At 45.8% G+C, this 19,039-nt stretch overlaps 1 protein-coding gene across 2 annotated transcripts in view; it reads left to right on the top strand.

Annotated features, from left to right (window-relative positions):
- Positions 1–19,039, top strand: part of CD320 (CD320 molecule) — an 88,609-nt gene that overhangs the window by 44,156 nt on the left and 25,414 nt on the right. Inside the window, exon 5 of one of the 2 annotated variants that reach the window (XM_074977960.1) lies at positions 6,951–7,023. The exons of the other annotated variant lie outside the window; for it this stretch is intronic. The gene's annotated coding sequence lies outside the window, so the exon portion shown is untranslated. Of the gene's footprint in view, positions 1–6,950; positions 7,024–19,039 lie in introns of those variants that run through there. 2 annotated transcript variants of the gene reach the window in all.

Here is a 19,039-nt window from a genome sequence, read left to right as displayed (position 1 = left end):
TAGTAGCACTTAGACACAGTGAAGGAGTGAATCTCTGCTACAGCCTTAGCTGAGAGGTAGCTGGGTTTTATCTCAAGTAGAAACAGTAAGTTCCAGAAGTCACAAGTTTGTCTGTCTTCAGAGGTTACAAGAAGGTGCTCGTCTGGGATTTCAGCTAGGTCTCTGAACCTATGTCTACCGAGCAGCCCTATTTCAGAATAAACTAATCCAGAAAATCTCTTCTGGAATGGCTTATTTCAAAATAGCATGTCTACACTCAAAATGTGTTTTGAAATAGTGCTCACCTAATTCAAAATAGAGCGTCTACACTGATTGGGTGCTGAATCACATTTAAGGCCACGTTGAAAGAGGACTGGAGGCTCCCTATTTCAAAATACCCCTGTTCCCTATCTATACAGTCCCTTTTGCCTAATAGTTATTTTGGAATAGGCACCATTCCTCATAGAATGAGGTTTACAGAACTCAAAATAAGCCAGCCGCTATTTAGAAATTATTTAGAAAAAGAGGTTTTGCTGTGCAGATGCTCACGAAGTTATTTCCAAAGAGCGGCTGTTATTCCAAAATAACTTTTCTGTGTGGATACACCCTGAAGTTCCAGCTGCACATCCTCAGCTAGGGGAAGTATGTAACCTACATACCTAGGAGTGTGGTTTGTTATCCCATCTAGTGATACTAGACCATTTACCAAGTGAAAGAATGAGTCTCCTCTACAGCCTTTCCTGAGAGGCTTTTAGCTCAAACTGTAGAGGCTGATGCACTAAGCTCCCGTAGTCCCAGTTTTGAGTCTGCCTGTTGGCAGCGACAGAAACACAACCTAATGGTGTTCCCACAGCCCCATTCTGAATGGACAGAAGGGCACAAACCCCATTCCCTGCTGTGAAAACATCTGCTGGGTATAGGATCACTACACTAAACTACCTCAGCAGGAACTCAGTGCAGTGTCCTTCCCCATTGCTGGGAGGCAGGCAGATATGGGAGATCAGGTACTGGTGTGGGCAGCTCTATCTTGACCCTGTTGATGAGTCATATTTCCTCTTTCTGCTCTGTAGTGTCCATCTCTATGTGGCTACGTCTACACGTGCACCCAACTTCGAAATAGTTTATTTCGATGTTGCGACATCGAAATAGGCTATTTCGATGAATAACGTCTACACGTCCTCCAGGGCTGGCAACGTCGATGTTCAACTTCGACGTTGCTCAGCCCAACATCGAAATAGGCACAGCGAGGGAACGTCTACACGCCAAAGTAGCACACATCGAAATAAGGGAGCCAGGCACAGCTGCAGACAGGGTCACGGGGCGGACTCAACAGCAAGTCGCTCCCTTAAAGGGCCCCTCCCAGACACACTTTCATTAAACAGTGCAAGATACACAGAGCCAACAACTAGTTGCAGACCCTGTATATGCAGCACGGACCCCCAGCTGCAGCAGCAGCAGCCAGAAGCCCTGGGCTAAGGGCTGCTGCCCACGGTGACCACAGAGCCCCGCAAGGGCTGGAGAGAGAGTATCTCTTAACCCCCCAGCTGATGGCCGCCATGGAGGACCCCGCTATTTCGATGTTGCGGGACGCGGATCGTCTACACGTCCCTACTTCGATGTTGAACGTCGAAGTAGGGCGCTATTCCCATCCGCTCATGGGGTTAGCGACTTCGACGTCTCGCCGCCTAACGTCGATTTCAACTTCGAAATAGCGCCCAACACGTGTAGACGTGACGGGCGCTATTTCGAAGTTACTGCCGCTACTTCGAAGTAGCGTGCACGTGTAGACGCAGCCTGTATGTTCTTTAGGGTTGAGGACAGGGGCTGGCAACCAACATAGCAAGAAAAGCCATTTTTTTTGGAATTTGGTAAAAACACAATAATGTAAGTGCTGCAATGCACATGAATACAAGAAGGTCCTTAATAAATAATGGCAAATCCTACTTTTTGTAACCCCCTATTTTACGAATAGTGCACACAATGATTTCTAATGTGATGCATATTTAGTGCAGGACATTCACAAACTTTTTGTGTATTCTATTTCCTCACACTTTACATGTGTGTGTTTGTGCCACTGTCTTCCTGACTTTCACTCCCGAACCTTCTTTCTGAAGAATGCTGGGAGAGTTATCCAACATTTTGATATCACATATCATTTGCTATTTAGATGTGAGTTGTTCATTTGTAGGCCTTTAGATGTGCACAGTTATTGAAAATAACCAGGAGGGATCTTTCTTTCTTTCTTTCTTTCTTTCGTTTTTTTTTACTTTGCAGTTATAGCTTTGACACAAAGAAACCCTAAAAAGAGCTGCAGGTGGCTCCGGAGCTGCAGGTTACAGACCCTGGTCGATGCTGTGTGTCACTGTGGATGCTTCTACACTAGCAGGATCTTTTGGAAAAGCCTGTGCTCTTTCAAAAGATCCTGCAGAATGTCTACACACAAAATGCATTCATTCAAAAGTAAATCGAAAGAACATGGTGCTTCTTTCCATGGTGCTCTTTCATTCCTGGATCAGGAAGTGTGGCATTTTTTGAAAGAATCTTCAGAAAAAAAGTGTGTGTGGATGCTCTGTGGGCCTTTCTTTTGAAAGAGCAGTCCTCCATGGCACTGGCCAGCTGGAGCGTGCAGAAGCCTTGGCCAGCACTCAGAGCTCTATCTCCTTGAGTCTGGCCGCTTTTAAAGTTGCAGGGACCCAGAAACCCTGTGGTAGGAAACTGGGAGCATGGCTGGAGGAGGAACACAAGGTGCCCAGCAGCACACCCTCAGAGCAGCCTCAGAGCAGAAAGTGCCACTCAACCACCCCAGTGACCAGCAGCCAGCAACCCCATAACCCCCAGGGATCCCCCACAGAGCTGGCCAAGGGGTCACAGGAGGCCACCTGGGGTGCAAGATGGAAGACGTCTGCTTCGTCCTCCTGACATTCTGGAGCCAGCAGGCATCATCTCAGTCACCCATCACGAGCTGGTCCCACCACTCAGAGCTGCTGGGGTGGCTCCAGACATGCTGAAGCATCTCGGACAGAGGTGCAAATGGGGCTTTGGGACGTAGGAGTCCATGGCCCTGGTGGGGGGGCTTGCCCACTGAAAGAGGTGGAGGTGGGCCACAACCACCATGGTGTTGACAATGTGCAGGTCCGGGTGCTGCTGGGGATCCACATCCCTCTAGACTAGGCTTCTGGTCCCTACACAAGGTCTGCTCTGCTGTCTGCAGCAAGGTAAGCCTCAGTGTGTGCAGGGAGGGGGCGATTGGGAGGGAGGCCTTTAAGGGGGCACCTGTCCAGGGCTCCTGGAAGGGTGTGGTGACCATGTGACCCCATCTGTGGTGTTTCCCGGCCTGGTCTTTTGAATGAGCAGCTGAGGCTGTGTGGCCACTCTCTTTCAAAAGTATCGGAGGGGTAGCCGTGTTAGTCTGGATCTGTAACAGCAACGAAGGGTCCTGTGGCACCTTACAGACTAACAGAAAAGTTTTGAGCATGAGCTTTCGTGAGCACAGAGTCTGTGCTCACGAAAGCTCATGCTCAAAGCTTTTCTGTTAGTCTATAAGGTGCCACAGGACCCTTCGTTGCTGTCTCTTTCAAAAGGTGATTTTCTAGAAGAGATCTTCCAGAAGAATATTCTTTCACAAGATCGCTGTAGTGTAGCTGTAGCCCAACATGTCTGGACAGTGCTACCATGGCTGGGCCTTGAGGTACCACCACTCTGCAAAGGATAAATTAGAACAGCTTCCCAGGCCCATGAAGATGATTGATTTGCTTTGTAAGACACATCAGACATTCCAGAAAGCAAAGCCAAGGGAAACGTGAGAGCTCGTGAGCTCTTGGCCTTAATATGAGCCCCTCCTCAACAAATCTTCCACCATACATAGCCACCAATAAGAAAAATCACACAGACCCAGGAGAAGCTGCCTCAATGACAGGGACACCGAGAGGGCCAAAGCAGGCAAGGCCTTCCTAGGAGGAGGACAGACATTTTTGACTGGGGAGGGACTCAGCCACTCCTGACATGGGGGAATGTGGTGGGGGAAGAGGGCTCACCCATTCCCGTCAAAGTAGATGGGGTGGTGGCAGGGCAGGGAGGCAGACACTCCTATCACAGGATGTGCGGCCGAGGGCAATCGGTCCTCTCGTAGCTGCTGAGGAGAAAATTATAACCCTAGGTTACTTTCCTGTTACTAATATGTGTTGTGAAGGGAGACGGGGTGGGGAGACGAATTGGTGCCTGTGCCCCATATGTCTGCCATTCTGCAGAGGAAGCAAGGAGCAGGGACACAAAGAGGCAGTCCTGTTGTTATCCAGTTCATTTCAGCTGAAGGGTCAAATTTGTGGATGAAAAACCAATTTTCAGGGGCAGAGTTTGGATCACAAGTTGCCATGGGGGCAAATGATAATATTCTAGATTTGAAGGGGAGATAGGTATTCGCAGGCACCAGTGAGTACTTTATTTTGATGGGGCAGTTGTTTTTTTGGGTAAGCAATCTCTTTGAGGGGGCATAGACCATTGGTTTCTGGGAGCAATATTAGGCAGGGGATATATTATATTTATATCATCAGAAACCCCTTGCTAAACACTAGCATATATTACCAAAATATAAAGATTAGAGTTTGTTTCTGGAGCTACAGAGTTGTTGCCATCTAAGTGACCATTAGCACTGCAGACACACTTTCAAGACAGCATCTCTAGTGTAGACAGCACTAGGTCAATGGGAGAAGTCACCTGTGAACATAGCTACCACCTCTTGGGAAGGTGGAACACCCCTGCTGGCAAGAAACACCAGCATCTCATAGACATAGTGTCATTACCAAAGAGCAAGGATGGGCAATAATTTTTGATGGGGGGCTACTCCAATATTTTGGTAAAAGTCAAGAGCTACACTTTTCTATGGCGAGAGTGTGGGGTCTGAGAAGGAATTTGGGTGAAAGAGAAGGTTGTGACATGGGCAGGGGATTGCGATGCAGTGCTGGGAAGGTGATATGGATGCAGGTTAGTATTCTGGCCTGGGGGAAGGCTATAGAAGGGGGTGCAGGATCCTGGAGGGAACTGTGACCTGGGGAAGAGAGGTGCAGAGTTTTGGATGCAGGAGGGGATTCGCCCTGATGGAGGAGTGTAGGAGAAAGCATAGAGTCTGGGACAGAGTTGTGAACTGGGGCAGAGGGAAAGGTGGGGTGCAGAGGCTTTCGGTGGTGACTTAGGGCAGGGAACTGGGGGAAGGGAGTTGCTGAGGAGCCAGAGGCAGAATCTGGCTGGCAGGCTCTGGCTTCCTAGGCAGCTCACAGCTAGCAACCCAACAGGACCCTATGGCAGCCTGCAGTTCCAGGCTGCTCAGAATGGCTGAAGGCTCCCTCCATGTACCCTAAATATACATTCAGGAGCTTGCTTCCACTGGAGGGAAGTGTCCCCCAGTGACTGAGGTATTTGGGGCCTTGCAGAGATTGTGGGGACCCCTTCAGCTGTCTGCAGCTACAGACCCCAGACCCACCCCCACCAAAAATATTTTCAGGGGCTTGCTGCCCATTGCAGACACCTGCTGCTGTTTGCAAAATCTTTGATATTTCAGTTATAAAATCTTTTTCCTAAACTTTCCTATTCCCTTTCTTCATGCTTTGGCCACCCGAAAACACAGGGAACAGTGTGTGGAGGGCCAGTTGACTACAGACACTTTGCTGCCCATTGCAGACACCTGCTGCTTTTTGTAAAATCTTTGGTAATTCAGTTACAGCTACACTTTTATGTGGCAATATACCCGTGCCACAGAACTGTACGGTACCTTGAGGGGTCATTGGGCCCAGTCTCCTGCACTCACAGCAGGACCACCCTGGAAAGATTTTTTTTTTAAATCTATTTGCCCCAATTCATACCCAGCCCCCTCAAGGACTGAATTCACAACTCAGGGTTTAGCAGGCCAGTGCTCAGACCATGAGCTATCCCTCCCCCAGTTATTAGAAGCAATTCACTCATTGAAGGAAGATATTTCAGTTACTTTGGCAATCTTTGCTGATGCCGTGCCCTAATTTTCCTTCCTTGCTTCTGGAAAAATGGCTCTTTGCTTTCCATGGGAGGGGAATGAGGGCAATGCAACGTGCAAAGATGACATCAGATCCCCACAACCACTTGTGGGGCATTTTTTTCCCCATGCTGCACCTGCAGAAATACCCAGAATGCTACTGGGCTGAGGGAACTGTGGGATAGGTTCCCACAATACACTTCTGTAACAGTCAATGTTTAGCGATTGAGTGTGGCAGCAAAAAGTCAAATTTAGGGGGAACCTGTGGGAAGGTGAGCATACTCAAATTCAAACTTACACAACTTAGTTTTATAAGATCAATTTTAATAAATTGGAATTTATCTTGTAGTGTGGGTATAGCCTAAGTCAGAGATACTCTTCTGTGGTTTAGGTAAGGACCGCACCACCACCTGTTGTTGAAAGCTGTCCAATCCTCCAGCCACTGAGTTCTAAAACATTGTGTTGTCAGCTCTAGTGATTTTACTGTGAATCTCAGGATATCTGCTACTTTTAGGAAATCTCCAGCTTTTAGAGCCCAGGCATGTGATGATGTCTGACTCGTAGTTATTTTATTTTTTAAAAGTAAGTTTCTAACCCTTGCACTTAAAAATGTGCCATGAGTGTCACTTAAGGCTTGGAAAATTGACTTACTTAAAAAAAAAACCTCATGATTTTTAGAACAATCTTATGTATTTTTGGACCTGAGCCAAAATTTTTGAACACTTGGGGCTGGCAATATTGAAGGATTCACCATTCCTTCTGAGCCTTAGAACCAGAGGCCACCCTAGATCTGCTGTCCCTGCCATAGCAGAGCGCTAAACTGTCTTTGGGTTAGAGACAGACAAGCTAGCCTAGTGTATCCCAACCTTTTCACCAGTGTAGACCCCAGCCAGCCCTCAGACCATTTGCAGACCCCCCATCAAAGCCAATTCTTTTTGTCATTGTTATTTCTCTTTTATTTTTTCCACAGACCCTCTGCAATAACTCTTCTGGACCCTTTTAGGATCCTGCTTTTAGGAGGCAGAGCTGGACTGGCCACTCCTGCTGATCAGAGTTTAAACCAAAGCCACCTGAGGCCTAAGAGGACAGCACCACACTGAACTTCTACTTAGGACAGTAGATTTATATAGGCTTTTTATAAATATATTAGAAACAAGAGGAAGACCAGGGACAGGGTAGGGCTATTGCTCAGTGAGGAGGGAGAAACAGTAACAGGGAACTTGGAAACGGCAGAGATGCTTAATGACTTCTTTGTTTCGGTCTTCACTGAGAAGTCTGATGAAGGAATGCCCAACATAGTGAATGCTAGTGGGAAAGGGGTAGGGTTAGAAGTTAAAATAAAAAAAGAACAAGTTAAAAATCAGTTAGGAAAATTAGATGTCTGCAAGTCACCAGGGCCTGATGAAATGCACCCTAGAATACTGAAGGAGCTGATAGAGGAGGTATCTGAGCCATTAGCGATCATCTTTGGAAAATCATGGGAGACAGGAGAGATTCGAGAAGACTGGAAAAGGGCAAATATAGTGCTCATCTATAAAAAGGGGAATAAGAATAACCCAGGAAACTGCAGGCCAGTCAGCTTAACTTCAGTGCCAGGAAAGATAATGGAGCAGGTAATTAAAGAAATCATCTGCAAGCACTTGGAAGGTGGTAAGGTAATAGGGAACAGGCAGCGTGGGTTTGTAAAGAATATATCTTGTCAAACTAATCTGATAGCTTTCTTTGACAGGATAACGAGCCTTGTGGATAGGGGAGAAGCGGTAGATGTGGCCTACCTAGACTTTAGTAAAGCATTTGATACGGTCTCTCATGATATTCTTATCAAAAAACTAGGCAAATACAATTTAGATGAGGCTACTATAAAGTGGGTGCATAACTGGCTGGATAACCATACCCAGAGAGTAGTTCTTAATGGTTGTCAATCCTGCTGGAAAAGTATAACAAGTGGGGTTCTGCAGGGGTCTGTGTTAGGGCCGGTTCTGTTCAATGTCTTCATCAATGATTTAGATATTGGCATAGAAAGTACGCTTATTAAGTTTGCAGATGATACCACCTTGGGAGGGGTTGCAACTGCTTTGGAGGATAGGGTCATAATTCAAAATGATCTGGATAAATTGGAGAAATGGTCTGAGGTAAACAGGACGAAGTTTAATAAGGACAAGTGCAAAGTGTTCCACTTAGGAAGGAACAATCAGTTTCACACATACAGAATGGGGAGAGACTGTCTAGGAATGACTGCAGCAGAAAGGGATCTAGGGATTATAGTGGACCACAAGCTAAATATGAGTCAACAGTGTGATGCTGTTGCAAAAAAAGCAAACATGATTCTGGGATGCATTAACAGGTGTGTTGTGAACAAGACACGAGAAGTCATTCTTCCGTTCTGCTCTGCGCTGGTTAGGCCTCAGCTGGAGTATTGTGTCCAGTTCTGGGCACCGCAGTTCAAAAAAGATGTGGAGAAACTAGAGAGGGACCAGAGGAGAGCGACAAGAATGATTAAAGGTCTAGAGACTGTGACCTATGAAAAAAGGTTGAAAGAATTGGGCTTGTTTAGTTCGGAAAAGAGAAGATTGAGGGGAGACATGATAGCAGTTTTCAGGTATCTAAAAGGGAGTCAAAAGGAGGAAGGAGAAAACTTGTTCTTCTTGGCCTCTGAGGCTAGAACAAGAGGCAACGGGCTTAAACTGCAGCAAGGGAGGTTTAGGTTGGACATTAGGAAAAAGTTCCTAACTGTCAGGGCGGTCAAACAGTGGAATAAATTGCCAAGGGAGGTTGTGGAATCTCCATCGCTGGAGATATTTAAGAGCAGGTTAGATAGATGTCTATCAGCGATGGTTTAGATAGTACTTGTTCCTGCCATTGGGGCAGGGGGCTGGACTTCATGGCCTCTCGAGGTCCCTTCCAGTCCTAGTGTTCTATGATTCTATGATTGTCTTGAGCAGTTTCTGCTCAAGAGTCTCATAGTGATGCCCCCTTTCCCCAGTAGGCTATTCCAGCTTGTTTGCAGCAGGGCTGGGGTTGGTGTAGGCCTCAGGGGACTTTTCAAGCTGCTGGGATACCCCACATTCTCTATTCCTGGTTCTCTGGTGGTGGGAGTCCTCGATGGGGATCTTTGCAGGTAGAGCACGGTTACTTTGAAGGCATGTTTGAGTGTATTGCAGGGCCGTGGGCCACTGTCATCCTCAGTGTAAGGGTTTTGGTTTTACATTGACGACCGTGACTCTGCTCCAGGTGTTTCTGAAGCCACAGTGCTCTTCACTCCCTTCTCTGAGACATGCCTGGTTCACCATTGTCACCTTAGCACGGTGCTCCAGGGAGATCACAGGCTGTCTGAAGACATCAGTGGAGAGAATGTTGTGACTGGGGTAACATAATTTTAGTAGTACTCAGGGCTGTCCCTTCAGGGGCATCAGGACTGGGGTAACACCCCACCAGTGTCCCATGGGAGGGGCCTGAGACACCTCCCCCCCGGCTGCAGGCCCTGCTCCACCCCCACTCTGTCCCCCTCCACCCTGTCCCCAAGTCCTGATTCTGCTCTGCTCCATGCCACCCCTTCCTCCTCCTGTTCTGCCCCCCTGCCCCTGATTGCATCCCTTGCCCCAACCCCTCGTCTGAGCAATGTAAGCTGGGGGAGTACTGGGGGCCTCGTACAGGGCAGCAACAGGGTTCAGTCCCCCTACCTGCACTACAGTGGCAGGGGCTAGAGCAACATGGCAGCCTGCTCCGCTTGGCTCCTCCATCTATTTCCCAGCTTGCTGTGAGCTGCCAAGTTGCTCCAGCTCCTGCTTCCATGGTGAGTAGTATCATGGGGATGTGGGACCCCTGGTGCTGCCCTGTGCCAGGCCCCCAGGTAATCCCTAGGGCCACCCGAGATCCCACGGTTTCTGTCCATAGGATGATTGAAGTGGCCGCCACAGGGACCTCTAAGGAGCATGGCCTGAAGTGGCCACCCTGGACCATCCTATGGATGGGGCAGCTTTGATAGCAGAGATCAGGCTCTTTCCTTTGCCAGGATGGTGACTTGTAGTGGAGCTGTTGTGCAGGCCTGGACTTGCTGCCAATATTTTTTTCTGCAGCACAAGTACCAGGGTGGTGAGCCCTCAGAGCAATATCTGTCATTGTAAGCAAAGCTACGCTGTCCCTGTCATAGCAGAGGACTAAACTCTCTGTGGGTTAGAGACAGGCCAGATCCAAAAGTTATTTAGGCACCCAATTCCCACTGAAATCTCCTCCTCTCATCCCTTATCCCAGAAGAAATTGTTAGTATGAAAATGAACAACAAACGACAGACTGACAAAACACAAGGAATGTACAAAGGGCTGCCACATACACAGCACAGCCAGGTACCTTAATTCTGCTCCATGGGGGTGGCAGTAGCAAGTGGCAACAAAGGTGGTCTAGAGACCAGCAGCAATATAGGGATATAAAATATAAAATGTATAAATCACACTGGACCAAATGAGTTATCCTGCCCACTGTGTTTCCAGCTGCACAGTCTCAATTAAAAAGGATAATGATGGTTTACAGGATTCCCTATTATTAGGTTCTGACATTTTAGGCAAATATTATATTCCCCTTACCATAAAGAACAATCCGGCAGGAGCTGTCATTTCACAGCAAGGAGAATTAAGGCTATATGGTCACGCTGTGTGTGAAACAGACCCTTAAATCAGTAGGGTGGCCTCACCTGAAATACCGTGTGCAGTACTGGACACCTCCATCAAAGAGATGGCTAGAGGGGATTCAGAGAAAAGTGACAAGAGCAATCATGGAGCAGGAATAACTCCCATATGAAGAGCAGTTAAAATGACTGGAATTGCTACCTTAGAAATGAGCAAGTGGGGACATGGTTAAAGTATATATAATAATTACTTGTCTAGAGCATATAGGCATGTTGCTATCCCAGTCTTGTAAAACAAGAACAAGGGAAAATTCAATAAAAATAACACATGGAAAATTCAGATTTCATAAAAGGAAATGCTTTTTCAGCTGTGGAACTGATTGCCATAGGAATTTATCAAGACCAAAAATTTAACAAGATTAAAAAATGGGCAATTATAAAGCTATAAAGAATACTGAAGTGATCGTAATTCATTATAACAACAGTTTTCAGAAGGACTATATAGCCTTGTACTTCAGATTGTAAGCTAAAGTCAACTATTAGAAAACAGGTGAGACCCATGTGGGCTGCAGGTAGGGTAAATCATCATACATCTACTAACAGGAGGTCCTTACCCTTCCTCTAAAGTATCTAATGCTGGCCATGTCAGAGACAGGATCCTAGACCAAACAGACCTCAGCTATGATAGAATATGACGATCCGTATGTTCCTGGGTTCCTTTGTAAGTTTGCACTTTGTTTTTTCTTGTAACACTACAGGTGTTGCCAGGGCTATGCATGATGGCAGGGAGCTTAACTGAATATTACTTGATTTTTGATTAACATTGAGTCCAAGCTTTTAAAGTCCCTTGTTCTGGAAGGGTCTGGGGAAATGACAGTACAGTGTCTTGAATGACCTTAACCTTTTGTAAGTAATGGATAATACATACAGCCATAACAAAACAAGGACATCCTCTTCCCAGGAATAACAACTTGACTGTAAGAGACTCAAAGTGGTAGCCATGTTAGTCTGTAGCTTCACAAATAACAAGCCAACCTGTAGCACCTTAAAGAGTAAGAAATGTATTTCTTAGGTAATGAGTTTTCATGGGTAAGGCCTCAGCAAGAACAGGCTTTGTTCAGGGGCACTAGCCAGAATCCTACAACACACAAATGGTGCATCCCCTGCTGTGGTAAAGGAAGCAGCGTCTTGCACCCATTAGTAAATTGCCTCTATGAGTGGTACAGCCACACACACACAATGGGGAAAGAAGATGTTTAAGGAGAGTAGCAATGAAAGGTTTCTTGACAAAACTACCTGTTAAAACCCTTGGGGAGAAGATAGGAGGCAAGTGCAAAATGCGAATTACCAGATACCCTCCTCTTCTGCACACTGGGCAGATGAAGATCGTGATGGAGGAAGACCTAGCAGGAATGTAGAGCTACTGTATTTTTTCCCTGGATTAGTAAGTTTTTGTGGCAGATATGAGAGGCTGACTTAGGTTAACAGTATGGGTAAAAAACAAAATGGGATTCAAAAAGAAAATATGCATTGTTACATGTGGCAAAACCTGCCAGATCAGGATGCCTAGAATTGGACTCCTAAATCTTTGTGAAGGATCCTAAATAAAAGTGGCCTGATTTTCACAGATCCGATTGAATATAGTGTCGTCTCTACCATTGAAAATATGGCCCCTTCCTAAGGCTTTAGGAGCACAATTTTAGGTAGCCAATGAAAAATATGGGGCCTGGAGAAATAGAATCCAGAAGACAGATACTCAACAAGAGGAAGATGCTAGGGAGGTGTTTTATAGGACTTTCACGTCATAATCATAGAAATGTTGGGCTGTAAGGAGACTGAAGAAGTCATCAAGTCTAGCCCCCTGTATTGAGGCAGGACTAAGTAAGCCTACTCCAGTTCTGTTCAATCCATTCTTAAAAACCTCCAGTGATGAAGATGATATAGCTTCCTCAGAAGTCTGTTGCAGAACTTAACTATCTTAGAAAGTTTTTCCTAATCTCTAACCCAAATCTCCCTTGATGCAGATTAAGCCAATTGCTGTACTTCAGTGGACATGGAGGAAAATTGATCGCAGTCATCTTTATAATAGCCATTCACACATTTGAAGATGGTTATTGGTCCCACTCCACCAGTCCTTGCTCAAGATTAAAGTTTTTTTAACCTTTTTTTTCATATATCAGGTTTTCTAAATATTTTGTCATTTTTGTAGCTCTCCTCTGGATTTTCTCCAGCTTGCCCTCATCTATCCTATGGGCTGATGCTTAACACGTGACACAGTGCAGCAGCTGAGGACTCACTACTTTGCAGTGGGGTAGGACAAAAAAAAACCTCTGCATACAGCTGTACAACACACAACATTTGAATACTTCCAGGGGTACGTAATACATTTTGATTCATGACTAAGGCCCCATACCTGTAATCCCTTGTGTAATAACTATATATAAAATCATAGGATCATAGAATTCTAGGGCTGGAAGGGACCTCGGAAGGTCATCTAGTCCAGCACCCTGCCTAAAGCAGAAGCAGACTGAACTAAATCATCCCAGCTATGACTATGTCAAGCCGGGACTTAAAAACCTCTAGGGATGGAGAGTCCAACACCTGTCTCAGTAACACATTGCAGTGTTTCACCACCCTCCTGGGGAAATATTTTTTTCCTAATATCCAGCCTACACCTCTCCCTCTGTAACTTCAGACCATTGCTCCTTGTTCTGCCATCTGCCACTGCTGAGAAGGTCTCTCGCCATCCTCTTTAGAGCCCCCTTTCAGGAAGCTGAAGGCTGCTATCAAATCACCCCTCGGTCTTTTCTTCTGCAAACTAAATAGGCCCAAATCTCTCAGCTTCTCCTCATAAATCATGTGCTCCAGCCCCTTAATCGTTTTTGTTGCCCTCCACTAAATCTGGTGCAATGCGCCCACATCCTTTCTATACTGGAGGAGGGGGGCCCAGACCTGGATGCAATATTCCAGATGTGGCCTCACCAGTGCTGAGTAGAGGGGAGTAATAACTTCTCTAGATCTACTGGAAATTCTTCTCCTAATGCATCCCAATATGCCATTAACCTTGGGTACAAGGGCACACTGTTGACTCATATCCAGCCTCTCATCCACTATAATCCCCAGGTCCTTTTTTGTTGCACTGCTACTTAGCCAGTCAGTCCCAGCCTTGGGATTCTAAAATGCCCAGGGAGCCCTTCTGGCAGTGCAGTGGGGTTAGACTGGCAGTGCTTGGGATTCTTCTGTCCCAAGTGCATGACTCTGCACTTCTCCTTGTTCAACCCCATCAGATATCTTTTGGCCTAATCCTCCAATTTATCTAGGTCACTCTGGACTCTCCCCCTACCCTCTAATGTATCTACCTGACTCCTTAGCTTAGTGTCATCCGCAAATTTGCTGAGGGTGCAATCCATCCCCTCATCCGCATCATTAATAAAGATGTTGAACAATAGTGGCTCTAGAACCAATCCTTGGGGCTCTCCACTTGAAACCAACCACCAACCAGACATTTACCCATTGACTGCTACCCATTGGGGCCGTTTGTCAAACCAGCTTTCTTTCTTACAGGCCGTGTATCCAATCCATACTTCCTTAATTTGTGGGCAAGAATGTTGTGAGAGTCTGTATGAAAACCTTTGCTAAAGTTAAGGTATATAATATCCATTGACTTCCCCATGTCCACAGAGCCAGTTACTTCTTCATAGAAGCTAATCAGATTGGTCAGGCATGACTTGCCATTGGTGAATCCATGAGGACTACACTTGATCACTTTCCCCTCTTCCAAGTGCTCCAAAATGGATTCCTTGAAGATCCCCTCCATGATTTTTCTGGGGACTGAAGTAAGGTTGACTGGTCTACAGTTCCCTGGATTGTCCTTCTTTCCTTTTTTAAAGATGAGCACTATGTTTGCCTTTTTCCAAACATCCAGGATCTCTCCCTATCTCCATGAGTTTTCAAAGCCAAAGGTTCAGCCATGACATCTGCCAATTCCCTCAGTACCCTTGGATGCATTAAATCTGGACCCATGGATTAGTGTGCATCTAGCTTTTCTAAGTAACTCTTACCCTTTTCTTTTCCCACCAAGGGCTGCCCACCTCCTGCCTATACTGCATTGCCTAGTGCTGTAAGTTGGGAACTGGTCTTGTCGGTGGAGTACTTCAGCTTTTCCTGCATCGTCTGTCACCAGATTACCTCCCTCATCCAGTAATGGCCCCACATCCTCCCTGATCACCCTCTTATTGTTAACATGACTATAGAAAACCTTCTTGTTCATCATGATCATGATCATCATCATCATCATCATCATCAATAACCATGGGCTCAGCGCCCCTTGGTGTCTGATGCCTCTCTCACTATTTCCTTCCATCTTTCCCTGTCCAGTGCAGAGTGGCTTAGTTTCTGTAGACCAGCTCTGCACCAATCTACTATATCATCTATCCATTCTCTGTGCAGTCTGCCTCTCCTATTCGAACCATCCATTATGCCGAATACCAGGGTCTTGATTTTTCATTCATCGTTCATTCTGCAAATATGCCTAAATAGTTGTAGCTTCCGTTTTATAACCTTCTGCAGCAGGTTCTCTTTTGGCTGTATCTTTCTGTATAATTCCTCACTGGTGACCTTCTGCATCCATCCTATTCTCAGAATCTTTCTCTAACAACTCCTTTCGAATGCCAATATTCTTCTTTTCAAATCTTTATCACCCATGTCTCACATCCATATAACACGCTGCTGAATACACATATTTTTAAGATGCTCAGCTTTGTTTTTAAGCTAATTGCTTTGCTTTTCCGGATCTTATCCATCGCCTTCAAACTCGCTCTTGCCTTTGCTATTCTAGTCGCTATTTCCTTCTTACAGTCTAGATCATATGTTATGTTGCTCCCCAGATATGTGACCTTCTCTACATTTTCTAGTTCAATACCGTCGACGCTGATCTTCCTTCCTATTTTCTTATCTCCAAAATACCATTGTTTTTGTTTTATCGATGTTCATAATTAGTCTGTACCACTTCCCTTCTTAGTTTAACACCTGCACCATTTTCGCTAGCTGCTCCTCATTTTCCTCAATGATAACTATATCATCCGCAAACCTCAAGTTGTTAATTCTTTTCCTGTGCACAGATATCCCTTGTACCTCTTCCTTGATCACTCTCTCCAGATGTGCGATGAAGATACTTGGCGATAGTGGATCTCCTTGTCTCGTGCCTCTACTTGTTTTAAAATACCTTCCCAACTCCCTGCATGTTCTTACTGCTGCCTCTGCATTATCATTGATATCCTTCTTGTTACCCTTACATAAATGAGCAATTCCATTGACTTCAATGGGACTGCTCATATATGCATAGGTGGCAAGTTATATGTGCCCATGATGTCCCAGCATCAGGAATATTCCTGGCCCAGGGCTGGGCTCCATCAAAACTTGCTGCCTGCCACTTTCTGCAGTCTCTGCCCTCCAGCATCTGCCAGCCCTCCTGCCAACCCATGCACTTCCTCTGCAAGTTCCCTGGCCCCACCTGAAATCCACAGGGAGATTTAAAATGCCCAGGGAGCCCTGTTAGATTGGCTTCAGGCTGCTCACTCACCCTGGCTGCCAGCATATGCATCCCTGCAGCTGGGATGTATGTGTCTCCTTGTGCTTCTCCAGATGCTGGAGCTGCAGGAATGAATGAACCAACAGCCAGGGTGAGCAAGCTGCTTGAAGCTACTCTAACCACATTGTGCTGCTGGCAGAGCCCCAGGAGCATTTTAAATCACCCAGAGAGTGGCAGGTGTGGATGGAGGACACGTGGGGAGCCTGCAGGGCAGCAGAGGGAATGGGGCAGTCCATTGTGGCAGTAGCACCTGGAGACCCCTGCCTCCCAGGAGCTGTTGCCAAAGGGAGGTGCCTCCAGGTTAAGTGTGGCACTTACTATCAACTTCCCCCACATTCCCCTGTGCACTCTACTCCCTCCAGAGCCTGCACTCTCTCATCCTACCTACTCTGTTCTGCCCCCAAATTCCCTGCTCCCTGCAGCCACCCAACTCCCTCCCATCCAGGAAACTTCCCCCTGCCCCAGGCCAAAGCCAGCATCCAGATTCTATCCCAGAGCCTGCACTCAGACACTGACTTGCAAACACATTCCCTCCCCCGCCAGAGCATGCACCCTTCCTTGCACCCCAGTCCCAAAACTCCCTATCAGAGCCTTCATACCAGAGGCCCACCTGCACCCAAGCTTCACCCCCCCCGAGCTCCACCCCTCACCTCTCCTGCACCCAAACTCTCTCCCACATCCTTCCCCATTCCTGTTTCCCAAGTTCCTGCTCCAGTCCAGAGCCTGCACCCAAGCTCACTCCCAGAACCCATACCCACCCCCAATGCAAACCAAATCCTTAGGCAGGTGGGGAAGGGATGTGGGTTCATGACACTATCAGAATTTTCCAGACCTGTCACCCCTTCACATATGTAAAGTAGAGCACATGTATGCGTGTTTGCCCGGTCGTGCCTTAAGGTATATTCTTATTATGTGTGTTGTAGTAGCACGTAAGGCACCTATCGGATCAGAACCCCATTGTCCCAGGTAATGAACATGATCCAATGGCAAGAAGTTGAAGTTAGGCAAACGCAAAGTGGAAGTATGGCATAACTTTTTAACAGTGAGGTTAATTAATAACTGGAACAATTAACCAAGTGTCATGATGGATTCTCCATCACCAGAAAGAACTACTTTAGAAATGATCTTAGGGACATTATATGATTTGTATTACACAGAAAGACAAAATTGATGATTGTAATGATCTCTTCTGACCTTGGAATCTATGAATCTTTGCGGAATCTATGAATTAAATAACTTGAAAAACTAAGGAAATTCCAGATGACTAGAGAAAAGCCAATGTTCTGCCAATATTTGGAAAGGGTAAATGGATGACGGATTATAGGCCAGTAGGTCTGACATAATTTCTGGGAATATTAATGGAAAGGTTGATATGGAACAAAAATATAATTAAAAATATAATTAATGCCAATCAACATAGTTTCATGGCAAAAAGGCTTTCTCAAACAAACCTGATATCATTCTTTGTTAAGAATACAAGTTTGACTGATAAAGGTGACTGTGTTGATGTAACATACTTGCATTTCACTTAATACCATGTGGCAAATTAATTAATCAATCTCAAATAGGGAACTATCAATGAGTCTGAATTCCTCAAGGAATGGTTCTCTCTCAGCCCTAATCAATATTTTGTCAATGACTTGTAAGCGAATATAAACCCATTTCTAATAAAGTTTGCTGATGACGCAAATATGGGGCAGCAAATAATGGGAACAAGTCGCTGAGACAAAGCAATGGGATATCTTAGGAAACTGGGTACAATCAAACAGGATTGCTGTTTAATACAGCCAATGCTTAGTCAGACATTTAGGAGTAAAGAAAGCAGACTTTGTTACGAGAAGGCAGTGTGTATGTTGGAAAGCATTGACTGTGAAAAGGACAGTCCCTGGAGAAACCCACTGAACAGGAGCTCCCACTGTGCTAATGTGTCAGTAGCAGTTGAAATGATTCTTGAAAACAGGACTACGGAGGTGATATTACATCTGTAAACAGCACTTATGAGACCACTTACTAGAACACTGAGTGCAGTGAGTAGCCACACTTTAACAAGTATATTGAAAAAGTTACAAAAATATTCAAAGTCTGGAAAATGTGTCTTATAGTGAGATACTAAAGGCGCTCCTTCTTCTTAATCTATTGACTCTTAAGACACTGACTCTTAAGAAATGGGTTGCCTACACAGGTGGACCATCATTATCTTTGATTATGTTTCTTTGATCTAGCAAAAAAGGCATATCTACTGGAATTTGAATTCAGACAAAAACAAATTGGAAATAAGATGTGACCTCTTAACATTATCAGAAGTTAATTTATCACTACCTGGAGTCTTTATACTCAGGCTGGATATCTATTTCTAGGAGCTATGCTCGAGTCCAGGGGTGGGCAGTAAGTGGCCTGTAGCAGGATGCTGCTTGCCAGGGTTTGCCTCTGGCAGCTGCCAGACACTTTATTCACCTGAGCACCCCAAGGGACTACTGCTTTCAGCTCCAATGGATGCAGTTCAGGGATTGAGAGCTGACCTTAAAACTTAAAGAGCAGGGTGGTTGGGGAAGGTGCAGATTCAGTGAATTGCCCAGGCAGCCTCTGCCAGCTGGGCTTCTATGCTGCTTCCATCATAATGGCAAGCTGCTCTGTCCTCACTACAGAGGGTGCATTTCAGCTTGATGGAGAAAATGATCAAAGGGTTCTCCAAACTGATTGGAGAACACTGGGTTATTCTCCTCAGCTGTATGGAGTCAGTAATTCTTTGCCTAAGGAAGTGTCTGAGTTTGTTTTCATCCCTGACAGCCATGTTGTGCAGCTCCTTAAACCTTCAGTCATCTTGCCAGTAGATGTTACTAAGGATCAT

Source organism: Carettochelys insculpta, chromosome 27 (assembly GCF_033958435.1).
Source record: "Carettochelys insculpta isolate YL-2023 chromosome 27, ASM3395843v1, whole genome shotgun sequence".
Taxonomy (NCBI): Eukaryota; Metazoa; Chordata; order Testudines; family Carettochelyidae; genus Carettochelys; species Carettochelys insculpta.
Note: the sequence above shows the minus strand (reverse complement) of the source record. Positions and strands in the feature narration are given on the sequence as shown.